The sequence below is a fragment of the Sminthopsis crassicaudata genome, chromosome 3 (assembly GCF_048593235.1).
Source record: "Sminthopsis crassicaudata isolate SCR6 chromosome 3, ASM4859323v1, whole genome shotgun sequence".
Classification (NCBI taxonomy): domain Eukaryota; kingdom Metazoa; phylum Chordata; class Mammalia; order Dasyuromorphia; family Dasyuridae; genus Sminthopsis; species Sminthopsis crassicaudata.
In genome coordinates, this window is record NC_133619.1 from 542,426,282 (window position 1) to 542,449,566 (window position 23,285).

At 32.9% G+C, this 23,285-nt stretch overlaps 1 long non-coding RNA gene across 1 annotated transcript in view; it reads left to right on the forward strand.

Moving 5' to 3' along the window:
• LOC141559795 (uncharacterized) overlaps positions 1 to 23,285 on the forward strand; it is a 378,619-nt gene that overhangs the window by 349,993 nt on the left and 5,341 nt on the right. The gene's annotated exons all lie outside the window — the stretch shown is intronic.

A 23,285-nucleotide genomic window follows, 5' to 3' on the forward strand; every position in this document is an offset into this window, starting at 1 on the left:
ATATCATCTGCAAAGAGTGATCATTTAGTTTCTTCATTACCTACTCTAATTCCTTTAATCTTTTTTTTTTTCTTCTCATTGCCAAAAATAGCATTTCTAATACAATATTGAATAGCAATGGTGATAGTTGGTAATCTTGTTTCAACCTTGATCTTATTGTGAATGATTCCAGTTCATCCCCATCACATATGATGCTTGCTGATGGTTTTAAATAGATGCTACTGACTGCTTTAATGAAAAATCTATTTATTCCTATATATTCTTTTGTTTTTAAAAGGAATGAATGTTGGATTTTATCAATTTTTTTGCTGAATCTATTAAGATAAACATTATATTTGTTAGTTAGATTATTGATATAGTGAATTGTCTTAATAATTTTCTTAATATTGAATCAATCATGCATTCCTGGTATAAATCCTACTTGGTCATAGTGTATTATCATGAGGATGACATTATGTAATCTCTTTGTTAATATTTTATTTAATATTTTTGCATCAATATTCATTAGGGAGATTGGTATATAATTTTCTTTCTCTGTTTCTGTCCTGCCTTGTTTAGGTATCAGTACCATGTCTGTCATAAAAGGTGGTAGGAGTGCTTCTTTCTCTATTTTTTTTCAAATAGTTTATATAACATTGGGGCTAATTGTTCTTTAAATGTTGGTAGAATTTAATTGTTGGTTAAATTTTGGTAGAATTCACATGTAAATCTATCTGGACCTGGAGATTTTTTTCTTAGGAAATTGATTAATAGCTTGTTCCATAACTTTTTCTAAAATGGGACTATTTAAGCCATTCACTTCTTCCTCTGTTAATCTGGACAGCCTATATTTTTGAAGTTATTCATCCATTCCAATTAGGTTGTCAAATTTATTGGCACAAAGTTGGGCAAAGTAACTCCTAGTTGTTGCTGTAATTTCTTCTTCATTGGTGGAAAATTCTCCCTTTTTATTTTTAAGAATAACAATTTGATTTTCCTCTTTCTCTTTTCTAATCAAATTAAGCAAAGGTTTATCTCCTATTTTGTTAGTTTTTTTCATAAAACCAACTCTTAGTTGTAAAATTCAGGAGTTTTTATTTATTTTCAATTTTATTAATTTCTCATTTTATTTTTAGAATTTCAATTTTGATATTTGATTGGGGAGGGTTAATTTGTTATTTTTCTAGCTGTTTTAGTTGCAAACCTAATTAATTGATCTTATCACTTTCAATTTTATACAAGCAAGCATCTAGAGATATAAAATTTCCTCTTATTACTCTTTGGCTATATCCCACAAATTCTGATATGTTGTCTCATTATTGACATTCTCTTGGATAAAATTATTTATTATGTCTATGATTTGCTGTTTCACCCATTCGTTCTTTAGGATATGATTATTTAGTTTCCAATTACTTTTTGGTCTATTTTCCCCTGACTTTTTATTGAACGTAATTTTTATTGTATCATGATCTGAAAAAATGTATTTACTATTTTTGCCTTTCTGCATTTGATTTTGAGGTCTTTATGTCCTACTATATAGTCAATTGTTGTGTAGATTCTTTGAATTGTTGAGAAGAAAGAGTACTCCTTTCTGGCTCCATTCAATTTTCTCCAAAGTCTATCATAACTAACTTTTCTAGTATTCTATTGACATCTTTTACTTCTTTTTTATGTATTTTGTGGTTTGTATTACCTAATACTGAGAAAGCAAGGTTGAGATCTCCCAATGTCATAGTTTTGTTGTCTATTTCTTCTTGCAGCTCTCTTAACTTTCCCTTTAGGAATTTCCATGCTATACCACTTGGTGCATATATGTTTAGATATTGTTTCATTATCTATGTTACCCTATAGCAAGATATAGTTTCCTTTCTTGTTTCTTTTATTTAACTCAATTTTTGCTTTTGCTTGATCTGAGATCAGGATGGGTACTCCTGCATTTTTACTTCACCTGAAGCATAATAGATTCTGTTCCGGCCCTTTACCTTTACTCTGTATATACCACTCTGCTTTAAATGTGTTTCTTGTAAACAGCATATTGTAGGGTTCTTGATTTTAATCTATTCTGCTCTCCACTTCTGCTTTAAGGGAGGTTTGACCCATTAACATTTACATTAAAACTACTAATTCTGTATTTCCTGCCATCTTATTTGCCCCAAATTAAAATGTTCTCTTTCTTTTTCTTCTTTCCCTTCTCCCCAGTATTTTACTTAGGAGCACCACTAGCCACAAGCAACCCTCCCCCTTTATGGTCACCTTTCTCTAAAAAAAAGAGAACATTTTTGGAGTACTCCCCCTTTCTTATATTATTCCTCTACTATTTCTGTTTTTTCCTTATATTAGCCTCCCTTTCCCCTTTTCCCCCTTCCCCTCTCACTTTTCTCACAGCATTACTATTATGGAATATTTGGCATAATTATGCATGGATATCTATATGAAATTGTTTGCATTTTCAGTGGGGTCTAGGGAAGGAAAAAGAGATTTTTAACCCTTTTAAAAATGAACCCTAAACATTCTTTTTATATATAATTGAGGAAAAATAACATACTAAGTTAAAAGAAAAAGAAAAAGACAAGCTTATTATTTGGGGCAACTTTAATGATAAATTAGGCTCAGCTACCAGATGTGGTAGGGATTTCTTGGGAAGAATGGAGTTGGAAACAGTAACAATAATGACAACTTACTACTAAAGATATGTACATCTCAAGATCTTTTCATCACTAACACAGTATGCCATTTATCTAAACTTAGCAAAACTTCATTAATGCACTATTTGTAACAAACTTTGGCATTTAATAGACTATGGCACTGAAAGGAAAATAGACATACAGGATCTAAGACTGGCAATGTGTCATACAGAGTGCTAGATTGATCACACACTTATCCTATATAAGCTAAATATTCTTATTCAACAAAAGTGGAGTCCCCAAAGAAACGTGTTTATCAGGAGACAACACAATATAGTACTTTCCTGAGATAGAACAATTTGTTGATAACTTGGAGGGAAAGTTGAACCAATATGTGATTGGTAGCAGAGGAGCAGAAAAGATGTGGGCAACATTCAGAACATTCACAAACATAAGCATTGTTTGAGAAAAATGGAAGAAATTCAGAAACAGCTAAAGGAAGAATAAGAACTCCCAAAGGTTTACCTGCTTTTAATTCCCTCAAGAGTAAAGTACAAGCAAAGCTTAAAATGCAGAATTATTGGCTCAGGAAAAAGAACAATTTCAATATATGACAATAGTAACAATCCATAGTGCTTTTATGATGCCTTAAAAGTCATTTATGGATTAAAGATATACAGTGAGTTATACCTGTTCAGTGCTGCTGAAGCCACATTGATTACTGAAAAGGGCATGATCATGATTCTGGAAAGATGGTTTTATCACTTCCATAGTGTTCTCAATAGACCATCATCAATTGAGGCTAAAGTCATTGATCACTTACCTTAGCTTAAAATCAATCCCATCCTAGCCAAATCACCAACTGAATAAGAGATTTTTAATTCCATACATTTCTATCTTATGACAAAGTGACTTGTGCTGATTTTATTTCAGTGGAGATTGTACAAGGGATGTGTATGGAATATACATTGTTTATACAAAAAGGTGACTGAAATTTCTCAGGTTATATGACAAAGGAAGTTATTCCCATGATTTCAAGGATGCCTCCATTATCTAATGTATAAAGGTAGAGGAAATAACTCATGGAAATAAGGTGGTGTCCCTCAGCCATTGCTGGCAAAATTCTTGCCAGGACCCTCCTTAATAAACATATCCTTTACCTGGAAGATGGTCATGTGACTGAGAATGAAGGACAAAAAACAATCTACAACCATCCTGGCATCTAATCACAGTGTTTCCATTAGAAGGTGTTTAATAAATACGAGTGACATAATGACTGATTATTTCAAGAAAGTTAAAAAAGTTGGAGTTTTGCAGGGACAACTTTTCAAGCAAGGGGTATAGCCAATGCAAATGTAGCAGCAGATAGAATGTCTTGTCAAGGAATCACAGGTAGATCAAACTGGCAAGACTATATAGTGTATTAACAGTACTAGAAGATAAAAATATTACAAAGGTAAGGAGTTAGATTGTTAAATGTCAAAGAAAATACTTTAATGCTCCTAAATATAAAGTCTTAAGGTTTTGCGCTCATGTTTGTGTGTGTATGCGTGTGTGTGTGTGTCTGTGTACGTGTGTATGTGTGGGGGGGAGTGTATGTTTAAGGGGATGAGGTGAAGAAATTAGTGAAATGACCAGAATTGTAATGTAAAAGCTCATTTTCCATCTCAAACCTCTCAGAATGGAGAAGGTGACAGGAAAAGAAAATGATAAATTTTAGAAGGTATGTGAGAAAACTGTGACACTAATGCATTACTGACATAGTTGTGAAATATTTGAATTACTCTGGAGAGCAATTTGGAACTATGCCCAAAGGGTTCTAAAACTTTGCATATCATTTGAGCTATCAGTGCCACTACTGGGTCTGTATCCCTACGGAATTTTAAAGAAGGGAAAAAGACCCACAAGTACAAAAATGTTTGTAGCAGCTCTCTTTGTGGTAGCAAAGAATTGAAAACTGAATAGATGCCCATAAACTGAGGAATGGTTGAATAAATTGTGATATATAAAGGAAATGGAATATTAATGGTTCTATAAATAATAATTAAAATAATAAATAATAATTCATTCTAGAACTAAAAAAAAAAATAGTGATTTTTGAATCCTGAAAAGATTTACATGAACGGATGCTGAGTGAAACAAGCAGAACCAAGATTACATTTTACACAATAACGGCAAGATTGTGTGATGATCAGCTTTGAAAGACTTGATTCTTCTCACAGATGTGATCCAAGGAAATCCCAATAAACTTTCTTTTTTTAAAAAAAATTTATTTATTTATAATTTCTTTTGACAATATATATACATGAGTAATTTTTTAAAAAAATTATCCCTTGTATTCATTTTTCCAAATTATCCCCCCCTCTCTCTACTCCTTCCCCTTGAAGACAGGAAATTCCATATATTTTACAAGTGTTACAATATAACCTAGATACAACATATGTGTGTGTAAATACCATTTTCTTGTTGCACATTAAGTATTAGATTCTGAAGGTATAAGTAACCTGGGTAGATAGACAGTAGTTCTAACAGTTTACATTCACTTCCCAGTGTTCCTTCTCTGGGTGTAGTTGTTTCTGTCCATCATTGATCAACTGGAAGTGAGTTGTATCTTCTTTATGTTGAAGATATCCACTTCCATCAGAATACATCTTCATACAGCATTGAAGTGTACAGCGATCTTCTGGTTCTACTCATTTCACTCAGCATCAGTTGATGTAAGTCTCTCCAAGCCTCTCTGTATTCCTCCTGCTGGTCATTTCTTACAGAGCAATAATATTCCATAACATTCATATACCATAATTTACCCAACCATTCTCAAATTGATGGACATCCATTCATCTTCCAATTTCTAGCCACTATGAAAAGAGTTGCCACAAACATTTTGGCACATACAGGTCCCTTTCTGCTCTTTAGTATTTCTTAGGGATATAAGCCCAATAGCAGCAATGCTGGATCAAAGGGTATGCACAGTTTGATAAATTTTTAGGCATAGTTCTCCAGAATGGTTGGATTCTTTCACAACTCCACCAACAATGTATTAGTGTACCAGTTTTCCCACATGCCCTCCAACATTCATCATTATTTGTTCCTGTCATCTTAGCCAATCTGACAGGTGTGTAGTAGTATCTCAGAGTTGTCTTAATTTGCATTTCTCTGATCAGTAGTGATTTGGAACACTCTTTCATAAGAGTGGATATAATTTCAATTTCATCACCTGACAATTATCTGTTCATAACATTTGACCATTTATCAATTGGAGAATGGTTTGATTTCTTATAAATTAGAGTCAGTTCTCTATATATTTTGGAAACGAGACCTTTATGAGAACCTTTAAGTGTAAAAATATTTTCGCAATTTGCTATTTCCCTTCTAATCCCGTTTACATTAGTATTATTTATACAGAAACTTTTTAGTTTGATGTATTCAAAATCTTCTATTTTGTGATCAATAATGATCTCTAGTTCTCCTCTGGTCATAAATTCCTTCCTACTCCACAGGTCTGAGAGGTAGACTATTCTCTGTTCCTCTAATCTATTTATGATCTCATTCTTTATGCCTAAGTCATGGACCCATTTTGATCTTATCTTGGTATATGGTGTTAAGTGTGGATCCATATCTAATTTCTGCCATGCTAATTTCCAGTTTTCCCAACAGTTTTTTTCCAAATAATGAATTTTTATCCCTAATGTTTGTATTTTTGGTTTGTCAAAGACTAGATTGCTATAGATGTACCCTTTTTTGTCCTTTATATCTAATCTGTTCCACTGATCTACCGGTCTATTTCTTAGCCAATGCCAAATGGTTTTGGTGACTGCTGCTATATAATATAGCGTTAGATCAGGTACACTTACACCACCTTCCACCTTCATCTGACAAGTTCCCTTGCAATTCTCGACCTTTTATTCTTCCATATGAATTTTGTTGTTATTTTTTCTAGGTCATTAAAATAGTTTCTTGGGAGTCTGATTGGTATAGCACTGAATAAATAGATTAGTTTGGGGAGTATTGTCATCTTTATTATATTCGCTCGGCCTATCCAAGAGGACAGAATGTCTTTCCAATTATATAAATCTGACTTTATTTTTGTGGCAAGTGTTTCATAATTTTGCTCATATAATTCCTGACTATTCTTGGGTAGATGGATTCCCAAATACTTAATACTCTCAACATTTATTTGGAATGGTATTTCTCTTTGTATCTCTTGCTGTTGCATTTTGTTGGTGATATATAAAAATGCTGAGGATTTATGTGAATTTATTTCGTATCCTGCCACTTTGCTAAAATTCTGAATTATTTCTAATAGCTTTTTAGCAGAATCTTTGGGGTTCTCTAAGTATACCATCATGTCATCTGCAAATACTGATAGTTTGATTGCCTCATTTCCTACTCTAATTCCTTGAATCTCTTTCTCAGCTCTTATTTCTGAGGCTAGTGTTTCTAGTACTATATTGAATAGTAATGGTGATAGTGGGCAACCTTGTTTCACTCCTGATCTTAATGGGAAAGGTTGCAGTTTATTTCTATTGCATATTATGCTTACTAATGGTCATAAATATATGCTCCTGATTATTCTAAGGAATAGTCCATTTATTCCTATATTCTCAAGCATTTTTAGTAGGAATGGATGTTGGATTTTGTCAAATGCTTTTTCTGCATCTATTGAGATGATCATATGTTTTTTATTAATTTGGTTATTGATATGGTCAATTATACTAATAGTTTTCCTAATATTAAACCAGCCCTGCATTCCTGGTGTAAATCCTACTTGATCATAGTGTATTATCCTGGGGATGATTATCTGAAATCTTTTTGCTAATATCTTATTTAAGATTTTAGCATCAATGTTCATTAAGGAAATTGGTCTATAATTTTCTTTCTCAGTTTTCGATTGACCTGGTTTAGGTATCTGTACCAAGTCTGCGTCATAAAAGGAGTTTGGTAGGACTCCTTCATCCCCTATTTTTTCAAATAGTTTATATAGCATTGGGGCTAATTGTTCTTTAAATGTTTGGTAGAACTCGCATGTAAATCCATCTGGTCCAGGGGATTTTTTCCTGGGGAGTTGATTAATAGCTTGTTCTATTTCTTTTTCTGAAATGGGACTATTTAAGCAATTTATTTCCTCCTCTGTTAATCTAGGAAGCCTATATTTTTGGAGGAAGTCATCAATTTCACTTAAGTTATCAAATTTATTGGCATAAAGTTTTGCAAAGTAACTCCATATTATTTCTCTAATTTCCTCTTCATTGGTGGAAAGATCCCCCTTTTCATTTGTAAGACTAACAATTTGATTTTCCTCTTTCCTTTTTCTGATCAGATTTACCAAAGGTTTATCTATTTTATTATTTTTTTTTTCATAAAACTAACCCTGGGTTTTATTTATTAATTCAATAGCTTTTTTACTTTCAATATTATTGATTTCTCCTTTTAATTTTTGTATTTCAAGTTTGATTTTTGGTTGGGGGTTTTTAATTTGGTCTTTTTCTAGCTTTTTAAGTTGCAGGCCCAATTCATTAATCTTCTCTTTCTCTATTTTGTTCAAATAAGCCTCTAAAGATATAAAATTTCCCCTTATTACCGCTTTAGCTGCATCACATAGATTTTGGTATGATGTCTCATCATTGTCATTATCTTGGGTGAAATTATTAATTTTTTCTATAATTTGCTGTTTCACCCAGTCATTCTTTAAGATGAGATTATTCAGTTTCCAATTACTTTTTGGTCTATTTACCCCTAACTTCTTACTGAATGTAGCTTTTATTGCATTGTGATCTGAGAAGAAGGAATTTATTATTTCTGCCTTCCTAAATTTAATTTTGATATTTTTTTGTCCTAATATATGGTCAATTTTTGTATAGGATCCATGAACTGCTGACAAGAAAGTATATTCCTTTCTATCGCCATTCAGTTTTCTCTAAAGGTCTATCATACCTAGTTTTTCTAATATTCTATTTACTTTTTAAATTTCTTTCTTGTTTGTTTTGTGGTTTGATTTGTCTAAATCTGAGAGTGCAAGGTTTAGATCTCCCACTATTATAGTTTTACTGTCTATTTCTTCTTGCAATTCTCTTAACTTTTCCTTTAGTAAGTTAGATGCTATACCACTTGGTGTATATATGTTTAGTATTGATATGGCTTCATTGTTTATGCTACCTTTCAGCAGGATATAGTTTCCTTCTTTATCTTTTATAATTAGATCAACATCTGCTTTTCCTTGGTCTGAGATAAGGATGGCAACCCCTGCTTTTTTGACTTTACCTGAAGCATAATAGATTCTGCTCCAACCTTTCCCCTTTACTCTGTATATATCTCCCTGCTTTAAGTGTGTTTCCTGTAAACAACATATTGTAGGGTTCTGTCTTTTGATCCAGTCTGCTCTCCGTCTCTGTTTGATGGGAGAGTTCATCCCATTCACATTTACAGTTAAAATTACTAATTCTGTATTTCTTGCCATCATATTATCCCCAGATTATGCTTTTTCCCTTGACCCCCCTGAACCCCTTCCCCAATATTTAAGTCCCCACTTGTGACACACAGCCCTCCCTTTTTTTAGTATCCCTCCCCCCTCCTTCCAAGTCCCTTCCCTTATTCCCCTTTTCCTTTTCCCTTTTCCTCTCCCCTTTTTATGAGGTGAGTGAGAATTCTCTGAAAAACTAATATGTCAATTATTTACTCTTTGAGCCTCTTCTGATGAGTTTAAGATTCACACAATATTTCTCGCCCTCTCTAAATTCCCTCAGATATGGTATATTTTCTATGCCTCTTCCTGGGATGTAGTTTCCCTCTTTTTATCACTCCCACCCCTTTTTCTGATACTACCCCATTCCCTTTACTACTCCCCCCTTTTTTATATCAGTAAAATCAAATTATCCATGTGTACTTTCTATATATCCACAACAGAGATACAGTTCTCAAGGGTTCTGTGTACCTTTTTTCTGTTTCTCTTCAGTCTTGTGGATGTAGATCCATTTTTTTGTTTACTTCTGTTTTTTTTCTTAGAAACATATGGAATTCCTCTGTTTCATTAAATGACCATATTTTTCCATGGAAAAAGTGCTAAACTTAGCTGGGTAGTTTATTCTTGATTACAATCCTTGATCTTTTGCCTTTCGGAATATCAGGTTCCAGGCCCTTCGATCTTTTAATGTGGAGGCAGCCAGATCTTGAGTCACCCTTATTGTGGCCCCTTGATATTTAAATTGATTTTTTTCTAGCTGCTTGCAATATTCTTTCCCTTGTGTGGTAATTCTGCAGCTTAGCCACAATATTCCGTGGAGTTCTTTTTTTAGGGTCTTTTTCAGAAAGTGTTCAATGAATTCTTTCAATGCCTATTTTCCCTTCTGTTTCTATTATCTCTGGACAGTTCTCTTTGATGATTTCCTGTAAAATAGAATCTAGGCTCTTTTTTTGATCATAATTTTCAGGAAGTCCAATGATTCTCAGATTATCTCTCCTAGATCTATTTTCCAGGTCTAAAGATTTTCCCAGTAAGTATTTGATGTTATTCTACAGCTTTTCATTGTTTTTTTTTTTTTTTTTTGTTTGACTGATTCTTGGGTTCTCAATGAATGATTCATTTCTATTTGTTCTGTCCTGATTTTTAAGGAGTTATTTGCTTCATTAACTATTTTTAGTTCTTTTTGTATATGCCCAGTTTCGTTTTTAAATGAATTATTTTGCTCTATTGAATTTTTTTCCATTTCCCTAATTTTTTTTAGAGAATTATTTTCTTTTTCCAATTCAGAAATCCTACTTTCTTGAAAATGTCTTATCTTTTCCAATTCACAAATCTTACTTTCCTGTGATTTTTTAACTTTTTCTAATTCACAAATTTTGTTTCCCTGAATCTCCTGTGAATTCTTTATTTTTTCCAACTCCAATTTCAGAATGTTGTTATTTGCTATCATAGTTTCTCTTTCCTTTCCCCATTTTTCTTCAAATTCTCTTAACTTTTTAATAGTCTCTTCTAGGAGAGAGTTATGTGATGGGGGCAGGTATCGTTCCCCTTCAAGCTGTTATCTGCTGACTCTCTGCTATTAACTTCCTCGGGGTTGGATACCCATTCTTTCTCTGTGTAGAAGGAATCAATGGTTCTTTTTTGCTTTTTATTCATATTTAAAAAATCTTTTGGGGTCTGTCATTGGGGTAAGAAATTATTTATTTATTTCTTTATCAGTTTCCTCCCAGACTGGATGGATGCAGTGGCTCCTGTGCCTGAGCTAAGAGAGAGCTCTGGGAGAGAGTTCCCCTCTCCCTCTCTAAAAGTGCCTCAGGGGTGATTAGTATTGCTGAGGCTGGGCTATGAGGGTTGCCCAGTGAAGGACCCCTGTTGTGTATCTTAGAGACTTCCCTGAGTTTTAAGACTGAACAGTAATGGCAACTCAAAGTCCAGCCAATGAGTCCCATGGGGAGTGGATGTCAGCAGCTGATGTGAAAAGCCTGTGTGCTCAAACGGGAAGTGTCTGCCCAGAAACTGCATTCCCTATTTCAAAGGTTCTGCTTCTTTGGGACTTCCATGGCTGAGTTCCACAGCCTCCTGCCGAGCCAGGCACTGTGCGAATTAGATGTTGCCTTGGTCCTTGTCCCTGCTTTTCAAGCTCTTAACTTCTCCCAAGTGAAGCCCTGGACATCTGACGTCAGCCACACCCACATTGCCGAGATCTCTTAGGTCACTTCGGGATTGGGGTGTTTCTAGTATCTGGCTTTATATTTTAAAGTGTCTTGATTTCTCTTCTGAACTGCTGTTTTATAAGCAGAGAAGAGCTATCAGTCTGTGCCAGATTCTTCTATCTCAGTGGCTTCTCTGATCCCAGAGTTCTCCCCAGCGTGATCAGCGCAGTGTGCTAGCACCCAACCATCTGTGATGGCCTCTTTTTTTTTTTCCTCCCCTGGGAACCGACCTTTTGTGTTGAAACTCCAGATTCTCTTCCGTTGGTAAGTCATGCTTCCTGTTCTATCAGTCCAGTGTTATTTTTGAGGCTGATTTAACTAATTGGTATTGAGGGAAGAAGGGAGCTCACAAAATGGTGTGTATCTTCTCCGCCATCTTGGCTCCGCTCCCCCCCCCCCAAATAAACTTTCAATAGAAAATGATATCTGCTTATAGAGAAGGAACTCCAAAGATGTAGATCAAAACATGCTATTTTCACTTCTTTTTCTATTTTTTTCTCTCTCATATTTTCTTTTTTGTTCTGATTTTTCCCAACATGATATTCATAAAACCGTGTATTTAAATTTTTTAAAAGGAATTCATTTTAACATCTTAGTAGGGAATGAGTTCGAATAAGGAGATAGTGGAGGAAAGGAGACCAATTAGAAGGTTATTACAAGAGTCCAAGAGTGAAGTTATAAAGGTAACAGTTGTAAGATTGGAGATTGTGAGAATAATGTATATGAGAAATGTAATAGAGAAAAAATTGCAGTTATCTTTACTTTATCTCCACTTGTCCCATTGTGGTTTCAGTATACTGTGATGGGGGGATTTGGGAGGAATTTTATGGAAGCCACAGATGAATCACAGCAGACCAAATTCTTATCCCAAATTTTATAATAAGATTTTGTAAACAACATATAAAAGAAAAAAAAAAAAATTAGACTATGCCTTTTTGCTAAAAGGGAGGGCCAGAAGAGTTTACACATATTTTTCCAGATCAACGGAATGCTATACTCCTAACCCTCAAGATATGGAAGAAATAACCATATAATAGTTCCCAGATGTTTGTCTATGTAGGGTGAAAGAGAAAAAGAAGCAAGGAAGAAAATAAGGATAAAAATTTGATCCCATGCATACTAAGCACCAGAGATTATCCCATATTATATCCCTAAGTAAAAACAAATTATATATAAAATAATTTAAAGGGGTATAGTGTTAGTGATTGGGAGATGAAGGAAAGATACTCTATAGGAGGTAAGACCTGAATTATGCTTTTAAAACTTTTAAGAAAAAGATGCTACCAGGTAGAAACAAAAAGTGAATACATACATACATACATATATATAGATAGATAGATAGATAGATCATAGATATATAGATATACATATATATGTGTGTGTATGTGTATATGTATATCTATCTATATATATGTGTATGTGTATATGTATATGTATATATATATATGTGTGTGTATATGTATGTGTATGTGTATATGTATGTATATTATATATGCATGCATATTACATATGTGTGTGTATATACATGTGAATATATATATATGTATGTATATATATATATATATATATATATATATACATACACAAAAAAACTTTCCCATAGAAATACAAAATTACAAATCTTTTCCTTTATTTTCTACTTTTATATGTAAAGTCCAACAAAATAATTTATATTGGTTTCTTTTCCATGAAACATGTATTTGAATGTATATTAAGTTTAAATGAAGGCAACAAACTTCCAACAAAATGCAATTCTATGTAAATAGAATCATCAAGGCACTGGAGAGTGGACATTTTTTCTTTCTACTAATAATTAACTACAATTTAGGGAGAGTGACACTTTTATTTTATTTAATCCAATATTTTAGTATTTAGTAGGGGCTGTTGGCATTCCAAGAGCCAAGTCCCACTATAATAATGCAAACTGAGCACTAGTTAGTGGAGATAAATTGGATCACAATTTAAGCCTGTTTAAAAAAAAAAAAAAATTCGGTAAAGTGATACAGTTTTCTCTAGATTTTTTTTTTTTTCTTGAACTTGTGTTCTAATTATGCAAGAATTCTTCCAGGGATTTTCTTTCAGGATAAAAAAAAAGTCTGACTCAATGTTTTCCCCTGTGAAGGGACTGATATTGCTCAGATACACTGAAATAGGTAGGTTTGTAGGATTGTGGTTTATATCTTTTCTTTTCTTTTCTTTTCTGGGAACTCTGAGAAATTATATAAGCCAATTATATGATCATTGTATATTTTCCCAGAGTATTGAAAGACAATATATAGCAACTTCCAAGACATGGTAAGCAGAAGATATCTGTCTCTCAGTAGTCATGTCTTTTACCAATTCATGACACAAATTATTTATTAGCTATCTTACTTCAGTCAGTCATTAACAGAAGGTCAAAACATACACCAGACATGGAATTTAGAGAAAGTAAATGTTCAAAATATAATGAAATACTTAAATCGATCTTTGACTATTATTATTACATTATTAAAATTATGGTCTTTCAATATATAAATTTATACATGCAAATAGACAATTTCAGCTATGGACTCTTATGTCCATGAAAGATAATGAAAGTGTAGTAGAAGATGTATTATACTGTGAACCAGAAATCTCATATTTAAATCTAGCTTTGTTCATTCTATGATGCTCAGCATATAATTTAATTTCCTTAATCCTTTATTTCCTCATGCAAACATGAATGGAATAGTCTAACTTTTTATCTTATTCAGTTATTATAATGAAACTCCTCTATAGTATGTGTGTATATAAATTGTGTAGTTGTAATAGCAATAGTAGTAATAGATCAGCATGTAAAAAATCTTCATCTTTTGATTGATGACCTTGCTATTTTGGCAAAATAAGTTAGTTTATTGAATAAAACAGCAAACTTGGTAACATCAGTAAAATCTTTTAAAATCCAAATCATTGTATTCCCTAAGTCATTAAATGAATTAATTAAAACAGATTCTTAGAATATAAGGGTTTTGAAAAATAAAAAGTGCTATGTAAACTATAACATGCTCTATGAAATGTGTAGTGCTAATATTTAGAAAGAGAAAAGGAACCTGTCCCTTAAACAATGAAGATATGTAGTATTGCAAAAGTTTATTACATAAAATGCGAGAAGCTCTGCCTTAGGATTGCAAGCATAGGAATCTATAAAATTCCTTTAACAGTGATGAACACATACTATATAATATATGGCCAACACCAACTTTTTGTAATCACTGATGTAGAGATAAGTAATCAATGGTTGCTCAGTTTAAGTAGCTCATAAATACTATAGGAAAAAAAAAAAAGAGGTTAATACACAGAAAACTTATGTAAAATATTTCCTGCAGATATAGGTGTTCATAGAATTGTAAAATTCATGTGAGCTCAAAAAGTGGATAAGACTTTATGGAAATAGAATAACCTAAATAAAGTCATGAGGCTGGGATTAGGAAAGTGTTAAAGTTGGAGAGTAGTAGATAAAACACAGGCAAGCATTTATACAAACGCCCAAGATCATTCACATTTATTTCAGATGATCTTGACTTTAAAATCAGCTTCATGTATTCTTCACAGCAGCTGTTGGTGTAATTGTTGCATTTTTTTTTCTTTTATTTTTTTTGGGGGGTGGATAGAAGAGTAAATTTAAATTTAAACCTCAGAGATTGTTTTGCACATTCAGCTTATGCACATGTTTAATGATAATGAGGTTTAGGGAGGTAGAATTTTGGACAAACAGATGGCAAGGGTGCAGACTACATGGAAAATATTCAAACACTATACTTAACCTTGTTACTCTAAAAATAGGAATACATGAAGGAATGAAGTACTGATTTTAGTTTTCAAAATAAGTTATTTAAATGCCCTTTGAATCATGCTACATATAAATAAAATGCCAGCAAGATGAAATTTAAAGTCATTATGCATGAATAAGAAGTATAAATAAATACAAAATCATCTAGAATGTAAATTAGTGGAAAAAATAAACTATAAAAAGCTACTTAGCATCTACCTCACTTTTCTTATTGTCTAGTTGCTCCATTCTATGGAACCCTTGAACCATGCGCTCCCAAAATTTTGGCATAGGGTGATCACACAGTCTTCTTAAAGGAGAGAGTTTCTTTTCTTTCTTTTATCACCACAGTGATGCCAATGTAACACACTAGCTTTCCATTGGCTAGCCTTCATATTCACCTGATGGTCTTTCATATTATTTTCCATTAACATATCTCTCTGATAATAACTTTTACAGTTTGTCCTAAAGAAAATCATCATTTACAAATTATAAGTAACTCTATGTATTCTTCCAAATAAAATATAATTCTCTTCTTATTAGTCACCTAAAAATCCAGCTTATTTTACATATGTAGTTTTTTCTTAAGTTCATGTAACAATCTTCTTGTAGTAAATTGACTATCTAAATGTATGCTACCTTGATGCCAGAATATCCATTTAGTTTTCATGCCTCAGTACATCTTGTAACTATAGCAGGCATCCCTCGGATGGAGAAGATTCTGGACTTTAGGATAGTAATAAGTACAGAGCTTTCCCAACCTCTCCTCCCATTTCCATAAAATACAACATAATAAAGTACATTGGATGAGAAGTATAGAAACTGTGACTGCAACACAGTTCTCTTTAAACTAACTTTCCCCTCCACTTCAAACCCACCCCTTTTACAAACTCTTTTTTACCATCAAATAAACTGCTATTTTTCTAGACACATAAGTATATAAGCATAGTATTATCTTTGGTTCTTCACTATGTTTTGCCCTTCAAATCTTTAGCATCTTTATTGCATCACACTGCTATAATCTCTATCCTGGAAATTTGTAATCTATTCCAGTTAATATTTCGGTCCCTAATACCCCTTTTCTATAAGTCATCCTGCATTTAAATGCAAGGATGAATTTCCTGAAGTTTAGTTCTGACTTGATGTAGAATCCTTTGCTCAATAAACTCAAATAGCTTCTTACTGATTTTAGTATTAAACATTATTTATTTTTACCTCATTCTTTGATTCTTTATGTGTAAGTTTTACCATGTATATATGTATTATAATAGTAGTACAAATATATAATTTAAGGATAAATATATATTTATGTATTAGAATTATGTATTCAAAAATTATTGACAGGAAAACAATAAAATAATTAGAGGTCATTATTCTAATTTAATCAGAGAGTGAGAGAGACAAACACACACACACAGAGAAACAAAGAGAGAGACAGAAAGAGAAATAGAGAAACAGACAGAGACAGAGAAAAAAGAATGCTTCAATTTGTATTCAGATTTAATAAGTTCCTTTTCTTGTTATGGATAGTATTTTTCATCTTAAGTCCTTCAAAGCAGCTGTGGATCATTGTACTGCTGAGAATAGCAAAGTCATTTACAGCTGGTCATCCCATAAAATTACTATTATTTTGCATATAATACATATCCTTTTGCCTCAGTTAATAGAAGAATTTCCATGTTTTTTTATTTAGAACATGCTACTATCATTTCCCTTAGAACAATAATATTCCATCACAAACACATACCACAATTTATTGAGCCATTCCTTAATTGATGGGCATCACCTCAATTTCCTTTTTTTCCCTCCTAAGAAAAAAGCTGCTATGAATATAGCATAGAGAGCATTTTCCTTTTATTTTTCTGGGTATCTTTTGGTCTTTATGCTTAGTAGTGGTGTTGTTATGTCAAAGGAGATGAATTCATTTATAATCTTTTGGGTGCTGATCATATTTTTTGATCATTTATCAATTACAGCATGGATCTTTTTTAAAAAAAATAAATTTGGCTCAGTTCCCTCTATGTTTCTATGTTTGAGAAATTGTTTAAAAATTATTTTTTATAATTACTATTGCTAACAGAATTTCCTCTCTCTCTCTCTCTCTCTCTCTCTCTCTCTCTCTCTCTCTCTCTCTCTCTCTCTCTCTCTCTCTCTGTGTGTGTGTCTCTCTCTCTTTCCTTACACCCTGTTCCCCCTGTTCCTCTTCAAAGTGTTTTGCTATTGACCACTCCCTCCCTCAATATGCCCTCTCTTTTATCACCCTCCTCCCTTCCAGTATTCCATTTACCTGTTAGGTTACTAAGTTCTAATGAGATAATGAGATATTAGGTTCTTACTAAGTGCTAAGTCGGTACTTAACAATTCTCTAGTTTCAGCATTTAAAGGGAATTTTACCCCTTTGAACTTCTGGGGAGGAGCTTAATGTTTAAAAGGAGCAAGTTCATTGGTAGAAGTAACCTAATATCTTATCTCATTAGCACTTAGTAAGGACCTAACAATTACCCTCCTGTTTTCCTGTAGTATATGATAGATTTCTATAACCATATTGAATGTGAATGCTAAATTATTTTTGAGCCAGTTCTGATGAGATAAGATTTAGTCAGTTGTTTTCCCAATAAGATATTTCATATATATATATATATATATATATATATATATATATATGTTTGTTTGGTTTTTTTTTGTTTGTTTTATTTTATCTTGATTTTTCATTGAGTCTTTAGCTTCCAGTTGCTTAATTCTAATTTTTAAGGAATTACTTTTCTTAATAGCTTTTGAACCTGCTTTCCCAATTGGTCAATTTTGCTTTTCAAGACATCCTTCCCCTCATTAGCTTTTTGTATTTCTTTTTGTACCATCCTCAATTCTTTTCCTAAATTTTCCTCTATCCCTTACTTAATTTTCAAAATACCTTTTGAAGACTTCTGTGACCTGAGCCCAATTCTTATTTATCTTGGTAGAAGCTTTGACTCTGTTATCATCTTCTGATTTTCCTTCTTAACCTTAGTAACTTCTTGTTGTTAGAAATGTTTTTTATTGTTTTCTCATTTTCCTTGCCTATCCTTTGGCTTTTAACTCTTGGTTAAAGTAGGGATCTATTTCCAGGGTAGAGAATACATCTTTCCAAGCTTCTTTCCTAGATCCTTCTAAAGACCTGACCACAAGTTTACTGCCCTAGAATTATTAGACATGTGCTACAACAACAAAAGTCCTGCTTAGCTGACATTGGGATCAGAATTGGGCTGGGGATGGAGCTGAAACTGCATTGGTACAGCCTTGTGCACCAGACTCCCACCCTGATTCCACAGACATTTTCTGCTTACCTTCTAAGTTGTCTTTGGCTGGAAAAATGTTCTACTCCATTTTTGAAGTGTGATGATGCTCTAATATTTGTTTATAGTAATTATTTAAAGGAATCTGGGATGCTATTAAGAAAAGGTTGAATGAGTTCCTGTCTTAACTCTGTCATATACTATGAGTGTCCTTATAATAAGCCATGATGTTAATTGTGCTGTATGTGATAGAAAACTGTAGAAGACTACCAGATGAGTAGTGAGATAGTGTCTACTGAGAAAAAACACACTCTCATGGGCATTTTCATTAAGGAGAAAACCAATTACTGCTCTACCATGTAGAGATTATTAATCAAGTGTATTTTAAAGAACAATTAACAAAATCAAATCCAAATATATGTAATTGAATGATATTTTATTAATTAATCAGCCAGCATGTATTAAGTGCCTAGAATATGCCAGGCACTGGGAATAAAAAAAAAAAAAAAAAAAATAGTCCTTTAGTCCTTGCCTTCAAGGAATTTATAGCCTCAAGGCAAGACAAGGACAAGATTAAAATCTTATCCACTGTAATGATGGTGGTGTTCAACAAGGATTTAAATATTTGATTAGTGTCTATCATTGTGTTAAGCACAGAAAGTATGAAGAAATACAAAATCAGTCCTTCCCCTCAAGTGTCAAATATGCATGTTTTTAATATTTAATTAGCATGGCTTTAAGAATCCTTAAGAGGCAACCAATGGTAGAGGGGGTAGAGTACTTGGCCTAAAGTCAGGAAAACCTGAGTTTAAATCCAGATTCAAACATTAACTAGCTATATTACCCTTTTCAACCCACTTAACCTTATTTATATAAGTTTCTTCATCTATAAAATGTTCAGGAAAAGTAAGTAGCAAGACACCATAGTAACTTTGCCAAGAAAACCCCCAAATGTCTTCACACAGATTCAAACATGCCTGAATAACAACAAAGAGACTGTAAGCATGAAGCTGGTTTTTTATTTAGAACATATTCTTCTTCATAGGGACTAACTTCTGTCCCAGGTAACACATTTTTTTCAAGGGAAACCTGTCATGCTCAAATCCTATGGTAAAACCCTTCTTTGTCACATCCTGAAAAACAAACATTTTGCTTCCTAAGATACTTTTAAGATATAAACCTGAATCTCCTGAAAGAGAATGAATTGATGTCACTGGCTATTATATTAAACACATGTAGATGCCACTTGGGGGCTCTAAACGATATTCAGCTGTGATTGGTGCTTTGATTACCCAAGCCCTCACAGCTACCCTGGGATTTTAAAATATTAGCTTAATATGTTTCTGTATTACCTGCCTTTTCTTGTGACAGTAATAGCAATATATAGTACTCATAGAAGTATGTTAAATCTTGGTTTAAAAGGTAATGGGGCACAGAACATTCAGCAGGGGCCTATAACCTTTAGAATGAAGCTGGAATTCAGAAGCATCTGTATTATTTTTTTGAATCCCACCCTCCTACATTCTTCCCACGCTAAAAATGAAAATGTTATTTCAACAAAGAGTTGGACTATGAGTCTTTTTTTTTTTTTTTAACTTTGCTGAATTTACTTGTGACAACTTCATTTATACACTGAGAATACATAGACAGCAAGCCATCTGTCTACTTCCTTGAATGACTCAAACATGGACATTTCATTAAAAAGAATTGTTATAAATCATAGTGTTCTCACTTACCAATTAAACTACATAGGTCTCCAAATTCAACCTTCCCCCACATATCCCCCAGAAATTCAGCTTCCCTGTCTTCAGACAGCTACAATGGATGGTTCTGCCTTACTTTTGCTCTCATTTCTACCTATTCATCATCTTACTTTACTGAACTTTGCATAGACTAAATGAGCTTCTTTGTTACTTTAACTCTTGCTTTCTTAACATAAAGGTTTTATTTGTATGTTTTTATTTTTTAATATTGTCATTCATGGTTGATATCAGATTATCTCCTCAATAGTTACCTGAAAACCTTCCTAATGCTAGATCACAGAAGAGAAGGTTCACCTGCACAGAAATTAGCCATAATATTTTATGAAAAGCAAATGAACAGTCTCTGAATTTAAAAAGAAGACATGCATTGGGACTTCAGGGGGTGGAGTTTAGGTGGCTGAGTTAAGCCAGAGAGCTGCTCAAGCTCTTCCAGGTTCTCTTGAAAACTACATGAAACAGAGCCTCTAGAGAGAAAGTGGATCCTCTGATGGAATGAAATCACTCTCCATTTGAAGAAAAATTGATAAAACTTCAAGAAATGTCAGTATTACTGGATGAAAATGTTGTTTAGCCCCACTGTACAGACATTAAGATTGCCATTGAGAGAGATTTAATAACAGCAGCTAAACAATTGATACCCTTGGTTCTGGCTCAGTACGGGAAATCAGTGAGGTAGCCTCCAATCCTAGCTCAGAAGTCAAACTGTGGAAAACCAGGCTTTTTCCTGAAAAGAGCAGACGAAGCTACTCCCTGCATATATAAGGGACATCAGTAATCAAAGCCATGGCTCAGAGCTGCACAGGAAACTTGGGAGAGTATCCACTTTACTCCATGAGCAGACCTCTAACATAAAAGAAATAAAGGAAATACCAAAAGAAAATGAAAGAAAATGAACAAGAAATAGAAAAGAACTTTGACCATAGAAAACTAGTATATATATATATATATGTATATATATATATATATATATATACATATATATATATATATATATATATATATATATATATATATATATATATATATATATATATATGTATTATAGCTTTTTATTTACAAGATATATGCATGGGTAATTTTTCAGCATTGACAATTACAAAATCTTTTGTTCCATTTTTTTTCCTCCCTCCTTCCACCCTCTCCTGCAGATGGCAGGTTGACCAATAAAAGTTAAATATGTTAAAGTATAAGTCAAATACAATATATGTATACATGTCCATATAGTTATTTTTGGTGTACAAAAAGAACTGGACTTTGAAATAGTGTACAATTAACCTGTGAAGTAAATAAAAAATGCAGGCAGACAAAAATAGAGGGATTAGCAATTCTATGTAGTGGTTATAGTCAGCTCCCAGAGTTCTTTCATTGGGTGTATCTGATTCAATTCATTACTGATCTGTTGGAATTGATTTGGTTCATTTCATTGTTGAAAAGGGTCATGTCCATCAGAATTAATTATCATATAGTATTGTTGTGGAAATATATAATGTTCTCCTGGTCCTGCTCATTTCACTCAGTATCAGTTTATATAAGTCTCTCCAGGCCTTTCTGAAGTCATACTGCTGGTCATGTCTTACAGAACAATAATATTCCATAATTATTCATATACCACAATTTGTTCAGCCATTCTCCAATTGATGGACATCCACTCTATTTCCAGTTTCTGGAAACTACAAAGAGGGCTGCCACAATCATTCTTGCACATACAGGTCCCTTTCCCTTCTTTAAAATCTCTTTGGGATATAAGCCCAGTAAGAAAACTAGTATTTTTACAGGGAAAACCAAAACACTCATTTAGACAATAATAAAATATGCATGGAGGAAACTTCAAAGAATGATGTAACATGGTCTCATGCCCAAAGAAGTTTCTTGGAAGTGCTCACAAAAGACTAAAAGGAAAATAAGAGATATAGAAGGAAAAAAAAATAAGAAAAGAAATGAGAGCTATGTAAAAGAGAGTCAACAGCTTGGAAAAGGAAAGCAATTCCTTAAAAAATATACTTGGCCAAATGCAAAAAAAAAAAAAAAAAATCCACTGAAGAAAGCAACACCTTCAAAAGTAGAATTAATAAATTGAAAAAAGAGAATCAAAAATTAATGGAAGAAAATCATACATTAAAAACTAGAAGGGACAAATGGAAACAAATGAATCTATGAGACATCTAGAAGCAGTCAGAGAAATTGAAAAATATGAAAAAAAAATGGAAGAAAATGTAGAACACCTAATTGGAAAAAATAGCCAACTTGGAAAATAGATCAAGAAGAAATAATTTTAAAAAAAGTTCTACCTGAACACTATGAGAAAAACAAAAACAAAAAATAAAACCCAAGAGTTTGGACAGAATTTTACAAGTAATCATAAAAATTTTGCCCCAATATTCCCAAAACAGAGGGAGAAACGATTGTTGAACCTTTAGAAAAAAGATACCATAAGGAAAGTCCAAGGAACCTTGTTGTAAGCTCTAGAACTACAATCTCAAGGGAAAAAATTACTACAAGCTGCTAGATCAAAAAAAAAAAAAAAAAAAAAAAGGGGAGGTATATAGAGATAAATTAGATCACATGAAAGGGAACAAAAGATGTATTACACTTGAGGGAAAGAAGGGAAGGGGATGAGTATAGTCTGAAGCTTGATTTCATTAGTTTTGATTCTAAGAGGGACTAACTTAATCATTTAGTTGGGTACAAAAATTTGTCTAACCATATAAAGAAGTGGGAGGATAAAGAGGAAAGGAAAGAAAGGAGAGAGATAGAAGGTAGGGTAGAAAAAGGGTAAACAAAGTGGGGAGGAGGCAGAAAAGATATTGAATGGGATGGGTCAAAAAAGGTACTACCAAGGATCTGGTAGAAAGAAAGAATGAAAGAATATTCAGTGGAGAAAATAAAATTAATGAAAATGCAGAGCTGGTAATAATAGCTCTTAAAAAAAAAAAAAAAAAAACAAAACAGAAACAAACAAAAAAAACATCAAACATCAAAAAGCAACATTCAGGATTTCCAGGATCTGGCAGCTTCTACTATAAAGGAATGAAAAGTCTGTGGAATATCATATTCCAGAAAGTGAAGATCTAACATTACAACAATGAATTAACTACCGAGCAAGATTGAGCATCATCTTTTAGGGAAGGTGATGAATCTTCACTGAAGTAAGATATTTTCAATTATTGCAATGGAATAAACCAGA